Consider the following 16,661-nt stretch of genomic DNA (forward strand, 5'->3'; position numbering starts at 1 on the left):
AGTCATTCCGCTTAACTCATGCAAGGCACTGTGATAAGTATTTGACACCGATTATCTCTTTGAATCCTAACAGCAACACAATAAGGTAGTTTTTTTCTTTTTCTGTGTTTTGTAAAAACTAAAGCTAATAGAGGTTTTTCAGCTCACCCAAAGTGACTCGATACATGTGCGACAGAACCAGGGTTTGAACCTAAAAGTGACTCCAAAATTGATTTTCTTAATATCCATTGTTCTACTGAAGTTCAGAGAGGTTAATTAGCATTCTAGTTACAAAGTGGCAGAGCTGGGATTCAAATCCAAATGTTCTGACTGGAACATTCTTTCTCTACATACTTTTAGCCTCCAATGATTAATCTTTGGTCTTGGTGGCATTTTATGGAATGCCTTTCTCATCTCATCTGAACTTGAGTTTCCATGTCCTTGTGTGATAAGGTGAGCTCTGGACAAAGCACTTGTAGGTGGTTCCCATTTCCAGATGTTAGGATCATTTATGAGGTGTGGAGAATGGTGATGTCAGCTTAATGGTTCCCAGTAGAGGTGGATGCGTGAGAAAGTTCAAGTCCTCTGGGAACTGCAGGAACTTGGAAACCCCTAGATGGTCTGGTGAGGAGAGAATCCATCTAATGATAAGACTTGCCATGATTCATTTATTGACTCTGAGGTTTCAGGTGGGTTGAGTCTTCAGTTACTCAAATGTGGGTATGGGGGCAGTTTAAGGGTGCTGAGAAGGTATCCTTGGATTGCCACCATGGGGCAGAAGAGAGAGAAGGAAAAAGGGCATCAGTGAGCAAGGCAGGCTTGGCGTGTTTCTTGTTTAGTGTATTGAGCTATTTTGTAAGTTTTGATTTGCAGAAAGACTTCTGTGTTTGCTAGGAGTTTAAAAACATGGAGTGCTTTAGGAGTTGGGGTTTCTAGGATCCTAATTCTGACTCTCCTTGCATCACACTGTGTGACTTTGGGCAAAGCAGTTCTCATCCCCAGGCCTCACTTTTCCATCTGTAAAGTGAGAGAGTTGGACTGCATCAGTGTGGAAACTTGATACAAAAATATCCTGAAATGCAAATCAGTGTATTGATTTGTATTTGCACTGCCCCCACACTCTGCTATATGTACTATAGGCTTTAATTGATTTCATCCTAACAACCTCTGTCTGTTTCCCCTGGCATGGGAAACTGAGGCTGAGAGAGAGGGTTATATGACTTTCCCAAACAGATGATAGAGCCAGAATTTAAACCCATGTCTACTGATCTTCAAATCCCGGCACATCCTATTAGCCATGCAGTTCTAAAATCCTCTGTAAAGCGTGCCACTTCAGGAAGGACCAGGAATGAGGGTGGTGGTGGTCTTTAAGCCAGCCTAAACATGGTGCAAAACAACAAATGAATTGGCTGTGTCACCCTTCTTGACCACAGATGAGGAAGTTATTCTGAATTATGTGAGGAGGATGGAGGAGGTAGTCATTGGTGCAATACCAGTGCCTTATTGAGAACCTGCTTCTTAGCCAGCTCAGGGCTCTATATCCCAGGAGATCTAAATATACATCCAGTATGAACCTGTCAGGATATTTACCTGTGAACCTGAGATCTAATTGCACTAAATAAAGCCCAGAGAAAATAATTAAGTTGTAGATTGCGTGGAAGTGATTATGACCTAAGACTGACCATCCATCCATCCATCCATCTAATCAATTCCATTCAGAATTTTCTGAGTAAGGCTCTAAACAGTGCCTCACTGTGTGTTTTAACTACCTGAAGGTTGAGCCTCAAATCTGCTTTTCAGATTTTTTTCAATTTATTTTTGTTTTTCTTTTGGTAAGCATGCCCAAGAGTCCTTGCTAAGAGTTCCTTTGGTTTTACTGTGATTGCAAATTCATAATCAAAACAACTTCTAAAATCAGTTTTCGCATCTTCTCTTTGAAGCCTACCAGCACGGCTTACAGCTCTTCTCAGACTTCAGTGTGTAAATGAATCACCTGGAGATCTTGTTAAACTGCAGATTCAGACTTAGTAGCCCTGCTGTGGGAACTGAGAGTTTGCGTTTCTAACAAGCTCCCAGGTGATGCTGATGTTGCTGGCCTGCAGACTCACAAAACCACTTTCAACGCTAAAGGCTCTCTGCCTTTGTATCCTGAAAAGCATCCATGTGTGGAGAATTGGGAAACAGTACCTTCTTTTTAGTGGGTTATGGGAGACTAAGGCACAGGGAAGTACGGTAGCTTGAACTGTTCAGCAGCACATTCAACGTCGGAACATGAGAGTCTGTGCCAAGTTCACTGGGCTGCCATTTGTTTACTTTTCACTCATTCCTTTATTTGCCAGATCTTACACGAGGTCCTGCTGTGAACCAGCACTGTGGTGGGCACTGGGGACATGGGCACATAGAGGACTCAGCCTTAACCTCAAGGGGCACAGTGTCCACTGGGGAGGGGGCATAAGGAGGAGAGAGACGTGAAACCAGAGCCAGCAGGAGGGGCACGGAGCACCGTGGTACAGGAATATGCAAAGTGTTTTCAGGGAAAATGATTTGCTTCCTGGACGAGTTACTTGAGATGAGCCTCAAGATATGAGCGGAGCTTTTGCCTAGTAGAGAAGACAGGGAGAATATTCTAGAGAGACCAAGGTTCATTCTAGTAAGGTACATAGGCCCTAGGACAGGAACCTCGGTTGCTTCCCTGAGTGAGGCCAGGTAAGTAGCCCAGGCTTAGTTTGTTAAGGGCCTATTTGGTGATAGAGATTAGTTGATAATTGTTAGGCAAAGGAGGAAAGGTCTTAGATACCTTTGTCAGGGTGAAGGGTTTGGATTAGGAGTGAGAAAATGTGTGTGTAGGGGGGGAGTAAAAGCCAGTTTATTTGTTTATTTATGTTTTTATTAACATTTATGTATGTATGTGTGTATTGACCACGCCGCTCGGCTTGCGGGATCTCAGTTCCCCTACCAGGAATGGAACCCGGGCCCCAGCAGTGAAAGTGCTGAGTCCTAACTGCTGGACTGCAAGGGAGTTCCCCAAGAACCAGGTTTCTTACTTTCCTGATTACAGCACTTAGTTGGCCTTGCTTTGCTCTTAGGATAAATTCCAAAATTTGTAACCTGGCCCATAAGATGGCATACGATGTCATTTTCACCTCCCTCCCCGCTTACTGTGTGTCTCTCACTTTGCTCACTCTGATCCATCCACAGGGACCCGCTCAAACACACCAGCTCTTTGATACCTCACAGTCTTGACCAGGGGTTGGCAAACTAGGGCCATGGGCCAAATCTGGCCTGTTGCCTGTTTTTGGATGTCCTGGGAGCTAAGAATGGGTTTTACATTTTCAGATGTTTGAAAAAGGATCAAAAGAAGAGTCATATTTTGTGACTCGTGAAAATGATAGGAAATTAAAATTTTAGTGGCCATAAATAAAGTTTTATTGGAACACAGCCACGCTTGTTTGTTTATGGACTGTCTAGGGCGTTTTTGCCCTACAGTGGTAGAACTGAGTGAGATGGAGATGGCATGGCCTGCAAAGCTGAAAATATTTATTCTCTGGACTGTTAGAGAAAAAGTCTTACCCCTGGTCTTAATGACGCTGTGATGCTGTGCCTTCTGCTTGAATATTCTTCCCTCTTCTCACCATTGATTCTGACTCATCGTGTAGGTCTCAGCTTTATTGTCACATCCTTAAAAAAGCCTTTCCTGACCCTCAAATAAATCAGAGGTCTCTTGTCATTGTACTCTTAATTTCAGTTCATTGTATCTTTCGCAAATTGTAATGACATGTCAATTTGTATGATGATTTGCATAAAGCTCGCCCCCTCCAACCACTGTCATCCACAGGAGGATGGAGATGATGCCCATTTTGTTCCTTGTGTCCCTATCCCTAATCAAATGCCTGGCAGATGTGGGTACTCAGCAAATGTTCTTTGAATGATTTGAGTGGGCCTCTAAGGAGCTACTGCAGTTATCCAGCTGGGAAGTGATGAGACCTGAATTAGACACTGTGGGATGCAGAGGACACGGGTTTCAGAAATCGTTAGGGGTTAATGGCAGCAGGACATTGAGGCTGATTGGCCATGAGGGGTGAGCTAGGTGGGGGAGTCAGAGCTGACCGCTCGTTTCAGTATTGCTCCTTGTCCTTAGCCTGGAATCGGATGTCAGAGGGAGTTGGGCAGAATTTGGAGTTCAGACTTCCCAGAAAACAGAAGCGATGTTCCAGGACCACCGTAGCTCTTGGGCAAAGTCACTCAGGTCCTAGTTCTACAATATGGAATTTTAACCATGTCCTTTACATTTAAGGTTTATGTGTTTTAGGTTGACGTATGTCTCCTTAATAAGAATTGTCAGATAAAAGGAAAAAATGCCATTTGAATTTTTCATAACCCCCAGCAGTCTGGCTTCTCCATTTGGTCTCAATGATTCAGACTCTCATCTTAATGAAGGCCAAATGTAAATTAAGTTCTCTCAGGCTGAAACAGCTGGAGTCTCCTATCTTTATAAACATGAAACATTGTTGGGTAACAAGGTGCAGGCTGAGAAAGGTCAGGCAAGTCAACGGGCTGATGCCGACCCTGACAGCTCAGTGTTAATGGAAGATAATTAACCGGCTTGTAGTGGATGCATGGAGATATTCCAGTCCATCTTTTAACTCATTTCCTCTTTTTGGCATTGTCAGCAGAGCAGAATGCTAATCATTTTACAGTTTGTAATTATCATTGTTCATTCCAGAGGTCTGGAAGCCACTGGCTGGAATGTCAGAAGATTTCCTTGATGAGTTTAGAAAACATATCTGCCCCTTTCATCTGCCCAGTCCATGCCCTTCTGCTTCTGTTCCCCTGATAACATATTGGGGAAATAAGGAAAGGATTCTTTGATTGGTTCTAATGTGCTTTATCCTGTGTGTGTAGATTCTTGGGAGGAACCTGGGAGTTTGGATGCCCAGAGGGGTGGTTTGATAACTTCCTGCTAGCTGTGGAAGGTTTGGATGCTTTGCAGTAGGAAATCTTGGAAAGGAAACTCTGTTAGACTTTGGGAAAGCCTGTTCCTCATCCCTTCTGTACAGTAAGAGGCTTGCACAGTGAGGCCTTGACCAGTCTCATTCTTTCATTCCTCTTGATGATACAGTAATATCTGTTCTCTTTTCTTTAGGTTTCTCATCTTGAAACTTTATGAAAGATAAACGATGTGAGTTTCTTTCTTGGAAATGCACCATTTCTTTTTTTAATGGCAGTATGGTGAAAGCTATAGTCTTTCTCTGTTAGTTACTCCGGCTTTTAATTCTATGCATAGGTCTGATATTATTTACCTACATTCATCAGATCTTAGCAGTAGAGCTAATATAAGATAGGAACTTTGGGAGATAGAACACAGTTCTGTAACAACAAAAAAAGTATAGGATTTGAAGCCAAACACACATTTAAATCTTTCTCCATTTACCAATTTTGCAACCTTAGGCTAAATCAGTGTCTCTGGGTTTCAGCGTGCTTAGCTATAAAATGATGATGATAATATCAGCCTTGTGAAATTAGTGTAATTTAATCAGATATTTGTAAAATATCTTTTATAGTAGATATTCAAATAGTAGTTTAATTCTCACTTCCATTGTGTTTTAAAACGTTTGTCTCTGTTAATGGGCATGTCAGTAACATTCTATCACCAATCGAGAGAATTTTAAACACTATAATCTCTTATTTCAGGTAGCCGAGTGTAGTGAGAGGTAAGTTTTTCCTGTTTGAATAATAGCTAAGGAAACCATCTAAAAATGACCACAAAGTTGTCAGAGACAATCACAGAAAACAGTAGAAGAGTATCAAACTCATTCTCAGAACCATTCATGTATCTGAATCATCCACATCCGGTGTGTAATACCTGTACCAGAAGGCAGCCAGCTTTGAATTACAAAGCAGATTGACTTACTGAATACCTTCTACTTGTTTCCCCTAAAATTCACGAATGCTTCGAGCCCCAGAATTATTTTCTTCCACAATGATTATTTAATCTTTATGCTAGTCTTATGGGAATATTGTCTCTTTTTATAAATGAGGAAACAGGCTCAAAAAAGTTAACTGTCTTACTCCTAGTGTCATATCATGTAAGCATACGTACATCAAGAACCATACAAATAGCTCCATCCCCTCTCCCCCTCCTAGGGGGGCCTGTGCAATTCACTGTGGGAACCCAGAAGTGGTTTCTGCCTTCACAAAATTACACCCCCATTTTTAAAAAATATTTATTTATTTATTTGGCTGTGCTGGGTCTTCGTTGCTGCATGTGGGATCTTTGTTATGGCATGCAGAATCTTTTTCAGTTGTGACATGTGGGATCTAGTTCCCTGACCAGGGATGGAACCCAGGCCCCCTGCATTGGGAACTCAGAGTTTTAGCCACTGGACCACCAGGGAAATCCCCAAAATTACAGCCTTTTTGGATGAAGCAATAAGAAGAGAATAAGGAAATAGGTGAAAACAGTAGCTAAGGTGTATACAGTGCTTATTATATATCTAGCACTGTCTAAGCACTTCATCCATGTGAAACTCATCTAATCCTCACAACCACCCTATGAAATAAGTCTCATCTTTTACAGATGGCAAAACGGCCTCAGAGATGTTAAGCAGCTTGCCTAAGGTCATTCAGCAGATAAACGGCAAGGCTGGGGTTTGAACCTTAGCATTTCAGACCCACAGAATGGGCTTATCACCATTTCGCTCTACTGCCTCTTCAAGTGCTTGCCTTGCAGGGCTTGAATAAACTAGTTCAGGGAAGAAACTTGGAAGTGATGAACTGGGAGAATTTGAGATTGGGAACAGTGGGTGATGGGTTCATTTTTTTTCATTTAAAAAGTCTTGGCTGAATGTCTCCTATGTGATGAGCATTGGGAATGCCAACGTGAGCAAGACAGATGAGGGCCCTGGGAAGGCTCCTGGGAACTTAGAGTCTAGTGTAGAGAGGCAGAAAATAGACATGGAGACAAATACATATGCAAAATGATTTCGTTTTCCGGAAAGTGCTATGGAGGAGAAAGGCAGGTGAACAGATTTGGCACGAGTATGTTCTCTTGGGAGGTTTTGGTTGACAAGAATGATGAGATTTTTAAGAAGAGAGAGCAGCAGATTCAGTGAGGGAAGGAAAGCACCTGTGAGCTTAGCATAGGAGGTCAGCAGGGCTGGGGGCAGTGGGGTGGGTATGAACAAGGCAGAGAATGGCAGCAAGTGGGTTAAAGGAGTGACCAGGGCCAGATCCTGCACAGCCTTGAGGCCGTGGCCGTGAATTTGGATTTTATTCTAAGAGCAATGAGAAATGGTTGATGAATTTTAAACATGGGTGTGACATGATCTGTTTTATGACTTCAAAAAAGTCCTTCTGGCACACGTACTGGGCAGATAATAAATATTTGTATAGCAACAACAAGGTTTACAGTATGATGTTAAAGGGAAGAAATGACAAGCCTGTGCAGTCTTATAAATGCATTTGTTTTAAGAAATTCACAGTATAGAAAAAACTGGGTGCATATACAAAAAACAATAATGAGACACTATCCATGGTTGGAATAGTTTGCCACTGTTATAGCTCAATGCTCATGCTTTTATTACATCCTAGTACTTTTCCATTAAAAAATAATCTTATAGTCCCAGCTAACCTTTCTGGTTGACAACACTTCATTATTTAGCATGGGATTTTTTTTTTTTTTTTCTTCTTGGAATTATTTTCCTAAACCATCTGTACTGTATGAGGGACTTTACATGCAGTATTTCATCTAAGCCCCTCAGTGACACAGTATTATTATTCCATTATACAGATGAGGAAAACAAGACCCAGAGGGCTGAAGTAGCTTCCCCAAAGCTACACAGTGAGTAAGTGGTAGAGCCAGGATTCTTACCAAGTCCAGCCCACTTCCAGCCCCTGGGCTCCGTCCGTTGGCCCTCACTGCCCTGTTGCTCATTTCTGCCCATGTGCAGTGTTATAGGCTAGCAGCCCACAGGCTGAATCTGGTTCCCAGATGGGTTTTGTTGGACCCACCCTGTGCTTGAAAAAAAATTCTTTTTTGAATTAGTGTCCAACATTTAAAAAGTAAGAAATTTCACATAAAAATCCAGATTTTTCTGCTTCTCCAGAAGAAAATAACAAAAGGACTTGGCAGTCCTGGGTTCACATTCCCATGTGGAAGGAATTGGCCAGAGCTGTGCAGGGGCTGCCCCTCGAGAAGGGGCAAGTGTCCTTCATTTTACAGCGGTCACCACCCAGCCTGCTTCACCATTTCCTTTTCCAGCAACTACCCCTCTAGGCACTTGGATTTGAGACCCAGGCTGTGAGAATTTGTCCAAGGAATCCAGCATTACTTTTCCTATAACAAAATGCTTAGAGAAATGGAAAGAATTTCCAGACGGTGAATTTCCTCATCAGTGGATCTAAGGCTACCATACCTCTGTTCTCTTACACCTCTGGGTCTTTGCTGAGGTCTTCCTTCTTGTAATCATTTCTTTTCACCTGGGGAAACTTACACTAATTCTTCGAACTCCAGGAAGCCTTCTTTGACTTTCCCTGTGTTGATTAGGGTCCTGCCCTCCATCTGCTATGGCATCCTCCCCTTACCTCTACCCTGGAATTCATTAAACTATATTGCACCTCATTTATCTCCGTGTCCCTGGTGTCTAGGGCATTGCTTAGCATCTAACACTGATAATTCAGTAAATATTTTAACGGATGGATGGATGAATGGATGAACTTATTAAATCATTTAACATGCCGTTTTTGATTGCCGGATGTATCTGTCCAGATAGTTCCATTCCAAAGTCAAGATCCACTGCAAGTTGCGTGCACGTTCATTTTCTCTTCCCTGTTGTGGAAAAGAAAGTTTGGAGTGTTACTACTGCTTTCCACCCCAGAGCCACCCCTTGGCTGCAGTCTGTTACCTTGACTCACTGCTTACTTTGTGTGTGAAGTGAAGCCTCTGGATGGAGGCAGTAACTCTTCTGGGCCTCTCCCTTGCGTCTTTGTCCTCTGAGGGAACGAACTCCTTTATGTTGCTCCCTTCACCCCCAAGAAAACCCAAGACACGTCAGCTGAATCAAACAAGCTCTCTTTAGAATGTTTATACTAGGGCTGTATTACGTTTGGACCAGATTCTTCCCAGCCTTCGAGCACTGCGGACAGTACTGTCAGCTGGTGTTAGGGCATCTGTTGTGGATTTTCTCTCCAGGGTGGTCTTCCCATAAACTGGGCTCGTAACTAAAATATATGGAGTGTTGAGGCTGATGGCCTGCCTTTATTTACCTGAACAGTGAATCCTTTCCTTATCCCTGCATTCGCATATTTGATTTTTGCCAAATATGTGCTGTATTCTTTTAGTTTTATAGTCCAACAAAGTAATTTTCAAAAGCAGACCAAAAATTAAAAAAAAAAAAAGGACCTGGCCTGATACCTAATAACATTTAATAAATGTCAGCTATTGTTATGATACTATATTTCGTATTTTACTTTACAGCTTCTATGACTTGGACATATGTTTTCTCTATTTGATCAATGACATGGCCTTGCAAGTTAAATATTACTGTTTGCTACATTTTATAGATAAATACAGTAAGCCTCAAAGAGATGCAGTGACTTGTCTGCAGGTATCAGGATTGGGTCTTCGTGAAGGTCCTTTTGGCTCTAAATCCTGTCTTGTGTGTGTGTGTTTGTGTGTGTGTGTGTGTTTCTGCTGCACTGTATTCCTTCTACATTTAGGTTGGTGGATTCTTGGCTCTATAAGAGGAGGGACCAATTCTTTCTTTCCATGCCTGACTGTTGTCTCCCCCAACCCAAACACAGTGCTTAGCATTGAAAAAATGTTCAATAAATATTTGCTAAATGAATTTTTGTTTCCTAGTCCGTTCCAGACTTATGGCTGTAATAGCACAGCCCATGTGCCCAGCTTCCTTGCCGCCAGTTGTCCTGACCACTGTGTAGCGATGTTATTTACATCTAGGCATTTACGGTGTAACCAGAGAAGCGAGAGAAAGATTGCTAAGTTCAGCTGGCCTTATACCTACATGGTATGATTTGATGCAAAACAAAACTGAATAAAATTCTTTCCTCACAGTGGTTAAAATGGAGGTCACATCTATTGGATGAAAATACTGTCTCTAGAAAAGATGCTAAAAAAGACAGTGCACTTAATGTGTGTTGTGATATAAGAGCTCACTAGCATGATTAGCTTCATTGAGGTGAACTGTTAGCTTGGAAATCTGGAGGCCCAGGGTAGGTGGATGTTAACTGGGGAAAGGGAGGAAGCTGGCCAGAAGTCAGAAAAGGTGCAACTCAGGGCATTCTTCTGGAGGGGTAAGCAAATCTCATTTCTCTGAACATACGGGTTGGTTTTATTCTTTTTTTTTTTTTTTTTGGTTCTGTTGTCTTCAAAATGAGAATAACTGTTTTGCTATTATAGGGATATATTCATTTAATCAGTGAAAGAAATACCTGTCTAGTAACTACTATGAGGGAGGCACTATTCCTGGTGATGGGAAGGCAAGGCAGAAGCCAAGAGCATCCTTTATCTCAAGGGGCTCCCAAGTCTAGGACCAAGTGTAAGAGGCTGTGAAAGCCATTTTTTTCCCAATATTTTATTATCAAAATTGTCAGACATAAAGAAAAGTTGAATTTCATAGTGAACACTCAGAACCATCACCTAGATTCTGTCATTAACATTTTACTGTACTTGGTTTATCACATATATATCCATCGATATGTCCCTCTATCCGTCCAATTGATTCACCTTAAGTTTTTGGAGTAAGTTGAGATGTTGTTACCCTGTGAAAGCAGTTTGAAATAATACCTTTCTGAGATATTTACTAAATTCTATTTAAGATATTGACCCTGTTTGATTGGTGTCTACAAGTATCATCAAAACCTGCACTAGAATTCATTAAATATCTACCGTGTACTTTTAAGTCTGCTCTCTCACTTAATGCTTTTGAAAATCCTGTGAGGTGGATGTTATCACTTCATAGTTAAAGAAGATGAGGATGGAGGGAGTTAGATGAATTACCACCTACTGATTCTGTCACTTCTGGCAGTGCTGGGATGCAAAAACCTGGGCTTTCTAACTCTAGGAAATGGCTTTAAGGAGTTGTAAAGGTTAGCTGGTCAACTGCAGCTTTTATCAGGCAAGGTCCCCCTGTCTACCCTACAGATGAGATACCTAGGTAAAGAGAGCTAGTTCTCTTAGTTTAAATTTCAAATCCCTGATACCACATTTGTATAGCTTAAATTTTTAAGATAAATATGAACTCTAGAATAAAAAGTTATCCTAAGTTAGACTCACAGTTAAAGAATTGTGCTTGAGACTGGGTGAGGTCTAAGATTCCCTCCACTACACAAGCTCCAACCCATTCTTCTTTTGTCTGTGCTCTAGCACATAGAGTTACCTCCCAGAGAGCTGGCCTCTTCCTGCTCTTTGCATTCACCTGAAATGTTGTAGTCGGGGAAAAAAAAAAGATTCAACTAGTTCCTTAGCTCTTCTGAACCTGAGGGTCCTGGCAGTACTTCTGCCACTAAGACCTCACTGGAGGCCAGTCTCTGTTCATGAAGCTGTGTCCACTCTGCTGGTTGAATGGTAAAGGGACTCAGGGATCCCCGTCAAAGCCCACGTCTCCCTGAATCCTTCCTGTATGGAGAGGCTGTGGATTAGGTGACACTTGGGAATGACCTCAGTAATAAAAAGAAGTCTGATCTCAGCTCTACAGCCTCATCAATACCCCTAACCCACACCCTCTCAAAAAGCTGCTTTAGTCTGGCTTCCAGGCTCTGTCGTCTCCATGGTCAGTGTCTTCTGGCTCAAAAATGCAAGACTATGGAGTGTTCACAGGGAATTAGAAGCTGCCTGGGTAAGTGGCTCTGCCCTCTCTGGCCCCTGCCTCTCATTTGGGCTTCGCTAAAGGGTCTTAACTGTGGCACAGATAGACGTTTTCTCCCACTAATGCTTCATATGTAGCATATTGGAGCTTGCCCAAGGAAAGCAAAGCAAGCTATCAGGACATAAGATCTTTTTACCAATTCATTATTCATGATATTATTAATAATAAGGATTTCATCTTCTCTAGTATTATTTATATTGTTCACCACTGATTAATGAAAATGACCAGTCATGGGTGAGCACCAGTTCAGGGTCTGGCATTTGGGAACAGCTGTTCTCTGTGACCCCTGAAGTTCTCTTTCAGCGCTGGCATTTTGTGAGCCTAAGATAGATGGGGAGAGAATTGGGACCAGAGTGAAGCCTACTGCAGTTGTCTTGGCATGAGGCCGTGTGGTCTGGCTTTGGCTGGAGGTCAGAGACCAGTCCATGGTCCTGAGCAAGGGAGTGAATCACTGTGCAAGTATTTATCGAGCACCTCCCATGTCTTGAGAAGTAGCAACCGGGCAACGGTGCAGGAGTATTGGGTTTGGAGTTCAAATGGCCGGGGTCTCACTCCAGGCTGTTCACTTACTCTCTGCATGATCTTGGGCAATTCATTTCACTTATGGGCCGTAGTTTCCTGTTTATGAAACGGTATTGATGACAATATTTTGTATCAGAAGGTATTTGGTAAGTTGTAGAGTGCTGGTGGTAGGGATGTATTTTCAGATGATGATTAGGACAGAAGAAGTTGATTTTTGGAAAAAAGGTTAGTGAGGTCTATTTTTCATATACTTATCTCTAGATATAGTTAAGAGAGCTAAGAGTGAAGGGGAAAATCCACATTGTCTGGGGGTAGGCACATTTTTTTTTTTTAGCTATGCTTAATCTTGATGGACAACTTGGGGAGTGAGTAGTAGTGTTTGTGTTTGAGCAGGTGGGAACAGGCTGGGAGTGAGTGCTAGAGCAGGGCATCCAGCTCAAAACTAACTCAAGCCTGTGCCCTTTCAATAGCAGCTCACAGGCCCAGGGTTGGGGAGAGTAGAGGGGCAGAGGGAATCCATCCTCAGATGCCCCAAGCAATTGTTTACAGAGCAGTTTCCCTTGCAGTGTAATTAGTAACGTATAGGGTACTGTCTTCAGCAGTCAACATTCTCAGGATGATGGCTGTAAGAGTGGGTACACGTTTCAGAAGAGGTCTAAAAATACTAGCATGGTACCCGTCGGTTCCTGCTGGAGTTGACCACGGATGTTCACTCATTAAGCAAATATTTCTTGAAAATTTATTGTATTCCAGGTACTTGGTTAAATACTGGGAGTATAGCAGTAAACCAGAGTCTCTGTCCTCAAGCAGCTCATATTCTAGAAGAGGGACAGAAATAAAGTCACAGTGCTCTGTAAGGATGGAAATTCAGTTCCCTCCGGAAAGATACCCAGGTTAGGGGAGAGGAGTCAGGAGGAGGAGCCATGTAGGCTGGGGGCTGATGGAGGTAAGCAGTTGGTGGGGCGGATGGACTGGCGTGGGGAGAGGTCTGGCAGTCCAAGGAAAGGAGGCCTCTGGGGGGCTGCAAATAGAGCACAGTGAGAGCCTGGAATATGAGAAAGCAGTTCCATGTGTCAGTCTAAAAGCACCTTTTGAGGCCCTTTTGCCCATTCAGTACTGTTCATTAAGGGAATTTCCTTTTTGTGCATCACGGGATGGAGCCCTCGCCCCAGTCAGAGAAAAGCCAGACCCTTCTGTCGCACCTGTTCTGACCTTCCCACCTCAGGACCTGGAACTGAGAACCCAGTGGCAACAGGCTTGGTGTGCTCCTGTGGCTGCAGTGTCCTCCCTGGGCCCAAGGAGAAGCGCTCCTCATTTCAGTCCTCTCAGGACCAGACTAGACAGTGTCCTGGAGCACAAGGCAAGGAATGAATCCCTCTTGTCCAGGAGGGTGGGACGGAACACCGGGCGGGGGCTCCTTCACCTCTTTGGTGGGCATGTGACTCAGAGGCGGTGACATCAGCCATGACTTCATTCACCCAGAGGAGAGGCGGCTGCAGACTGTGAGCGGGGCTCTGCCTCCCGCCCTTCCTTCGCCACGTTCTGTCTCGTCGTCGGGGATGTTGTTGTGTTCCTGTTCTTGTTTTCCACACATCTTTTTCATTTTGCTGATTTTCTGTCTTTCTCATTGTATCCATCACTTCTCATGTTTAACCTATTCTTCCTCTTCATCTCAACTTCCTTTTCTCTGTCTGTCCATCTTTTGCTTTTGTGTTTTTCTTCTCCTTCCTTCTCCTCTTCTACTTAATCTTTGTTTCATTTTCTTTCTCACTTATCTTCTGATATGCCTCTCTTTTTCTTTCTTTCTTCCCTTTCTTCTGTTCTTTCTCTTCCTTCTGTGTCAGAAATGTGTATGGAAACTGGTACTCCTGCCTCCCACCTCTCTTCCCCTCCAGACTTCCCACTATCTAGTTTCTGTCCTGACCTTCCTGAAACTGGATTCATAAATCCCCCTGCCCAGGACTCAGGGTGGCCCCCATTCTCTTCTGACCTGAGCATGTAATATGAATTCAGATTTGCCTCTTACTCCACTTCAGCACACATCTCTCAGGCTGACCTTCTCAGGGTTCCTTTTCTATGGCCAGGGATGCAGTTGCTGCTGCTTCCTGCATTTTTTGCTCAGGCCATTTCCCCGCCTGCCCTGCCCTCCATCCCATCTCCCTTAATTTTTACCTTCCCTCTACACTGAGGTCAGATGCAGCCTACCAAGTAAAACCTTCCTTTTCCTGCCTGCCCACAGCAATGCCTTTCTTTCATGACCATAGAGCATCCTTAGTTTATAAATCAGATATTTTCAAACTTGAATTATTCTTTGCTACTTCTGCATCCCTGCTGAGTGTTTCCTATGCAGCGTCTTTGCTCCACCTGGCCAGTAAGCAACCTGAGGATTAGGACCAGTATATTCCTGCCTTTCATCCCTGGTCACCTTCATATGTAGCACACACCTGGCCACAAACCAGGACTGATGGACAAATTATTGCATGGTCAATAAGTATTGCATTTAAGAAGTAGTTATTGCATGTTAACTGTAGGGCTACAGGTGAGTAAATTATAGTGCTTCCTTAAAAGGACCTAAGAGTCTAGTAGGGGAGATGGATAAGGATTGCTGGAGAAACTTACATTTACTGGGGATGTGCCAGGGTTAGCATAGTAACGTGCATAACCTCTTTGACTTGAATCCTACTAACAATATGAGTTAAACATTACTGTGAGTGAACAAAGGGATACCCAGAGATATTAGGTGACTACTGGCCAGAAGTAATGTAATTAGCAATTAGGAGAACCAAGGTGTTTTTTAAAAACTTTATTATTTTTAAAAAATTTATTTTATTGAAGTATAATTGCTTTACACTTTTGTTAATTTCTGCCGTACAGCACAGTGATTTGGTTACACACACACACATTCTTTTTCATATTCTTTTCCATTATGGTTTATCACAGGATATTGAATATAGTTCCCTATGCTCTACAATAGGACCTTGTTGTTTATCCATTCTCTCTATAATAGTTTGCATCTGCTAATCCCAAACTCTCAATCTATCTCTCCTCTACCCCCTCTCTGTTGGCAACCACATGTCTGCTTTCTATGTCTGTGAGTCTGTTTTTGTTTTGTAGGTAAGTTCATTTGTGTCATATTTTAGATTCCACATATAAGTGGTATCATATGGTATTTGTCTTTCTCTGTCTAACTTACTTCACTTAGTATGATATTCTCTAGGTCCGTCCGTGTTGCTGCAAATAGCATGATTTCATTCTTTTTTATGGCTGAGTAATATTCCATTGTATATATGTACCACATCTTTTTTATTCATTCATCTTTTGATGGACATTTAGGTTGTTTCCATGTCTTGGCTATTGTGAATAGTGCTGCTGTGAACATAGGGGTGCATGTATCTTTTTATTTTTTTGTTTGTTTTGTTTTTTTCTCTCCAAGCATATATAATGCTCATGATAAAAGCAGTAAAACTGTCACACACACACCTTAGAAACATTATCCTAAGTAAAAGAAGCCAGTCACCAAAATACCACTTTTTCCATTTATATGAAATGTCCAGAATAGGCAAATCCACAGAGATGGAAAGATTATTAGATTAAGGACTGTGGGGGTCAGGGGAAATGAATAACAGATTTCTTTTAAGGTGATGAGCATGTATTAAAATCATGGTGACACTTGTACAACTTAGTGAATACACTAAAAACCATTTAATTGTACACTTTAAATGGATAAAATGTTTAACATGAATTACAGTTTTGTTCAGATATATGCCCAGGAGTGGGATTGCTGGATCATATGGTCACTCTATTTTTAGTTTTTTGAGGAACCTCCATATGGTTTTCCATAGTGGCTGCACCAATTTACATTCCCACCAGCATTGTAGGAGGGTTCTCCTAGGAGAACCAAGGTTTGAACTAAAGTGTGTCAGTCTCCAAAGCCCCAGCTCCTTCCTGAAGATGGAAATGTGGTGGAACTGACATTCTAACTAGTGAGAACAATCGTTTAGGAAGTGCTTACTCTGAGCCAGATGTTGTTCCTCACAGTTCACATACAGTTGCTCCCTGTTCTCTCAGCAGCTCCGTGGTGAAGGTGGTACTCTTGTCCTCTGTGATTATCATAAGACAGGGGAGTTGAAGTGAAGAGTGGTTCAGGAGCTTTCCCAAGGCCACACAGCCATGATATATTAGAGCCAGGATATGCACCCTTGCTGTCTGGCTCTGGAGAAAAGGCAGTGGAGTGTGCAAAGGTACCTCGGTGTGGAGAAGCACATTGCGTTACTA

At 42.5% G+C, this 16,661-nt stretch overlaps 1 protein-coding gene across 10 annotated transcripts in view; it reads left to right on the forward strand.

Annotated features, from left to right (window-relative positions):
• FGGY (FGGY carbohydrate kinase domain containing) overlaps positions 1 to 16,661 on the forward strand; it is a 420,251-nt gene that overhangs the window by 46,682 nt on the left and 356,908 nt on the right. The window lies entirely within an intron of this gene.

The sequence above is a fragment of the Hippopotamus amphibius genome, chromosome 1 (genome assembly GCF_030028045.1).
Source record: "Hippopotamus amphibius kiboko isolate mHipAmp2 chromosome 1, mHipAmp2.hap2, whole genome shotgun sequence".
Lineage (NCBI taxonomy): Eukaryota > Metazoa > Chordata > Mammalia > Artiodactyla > Hippopotamidae > Hippopotamus > Hippopotamus amphibius.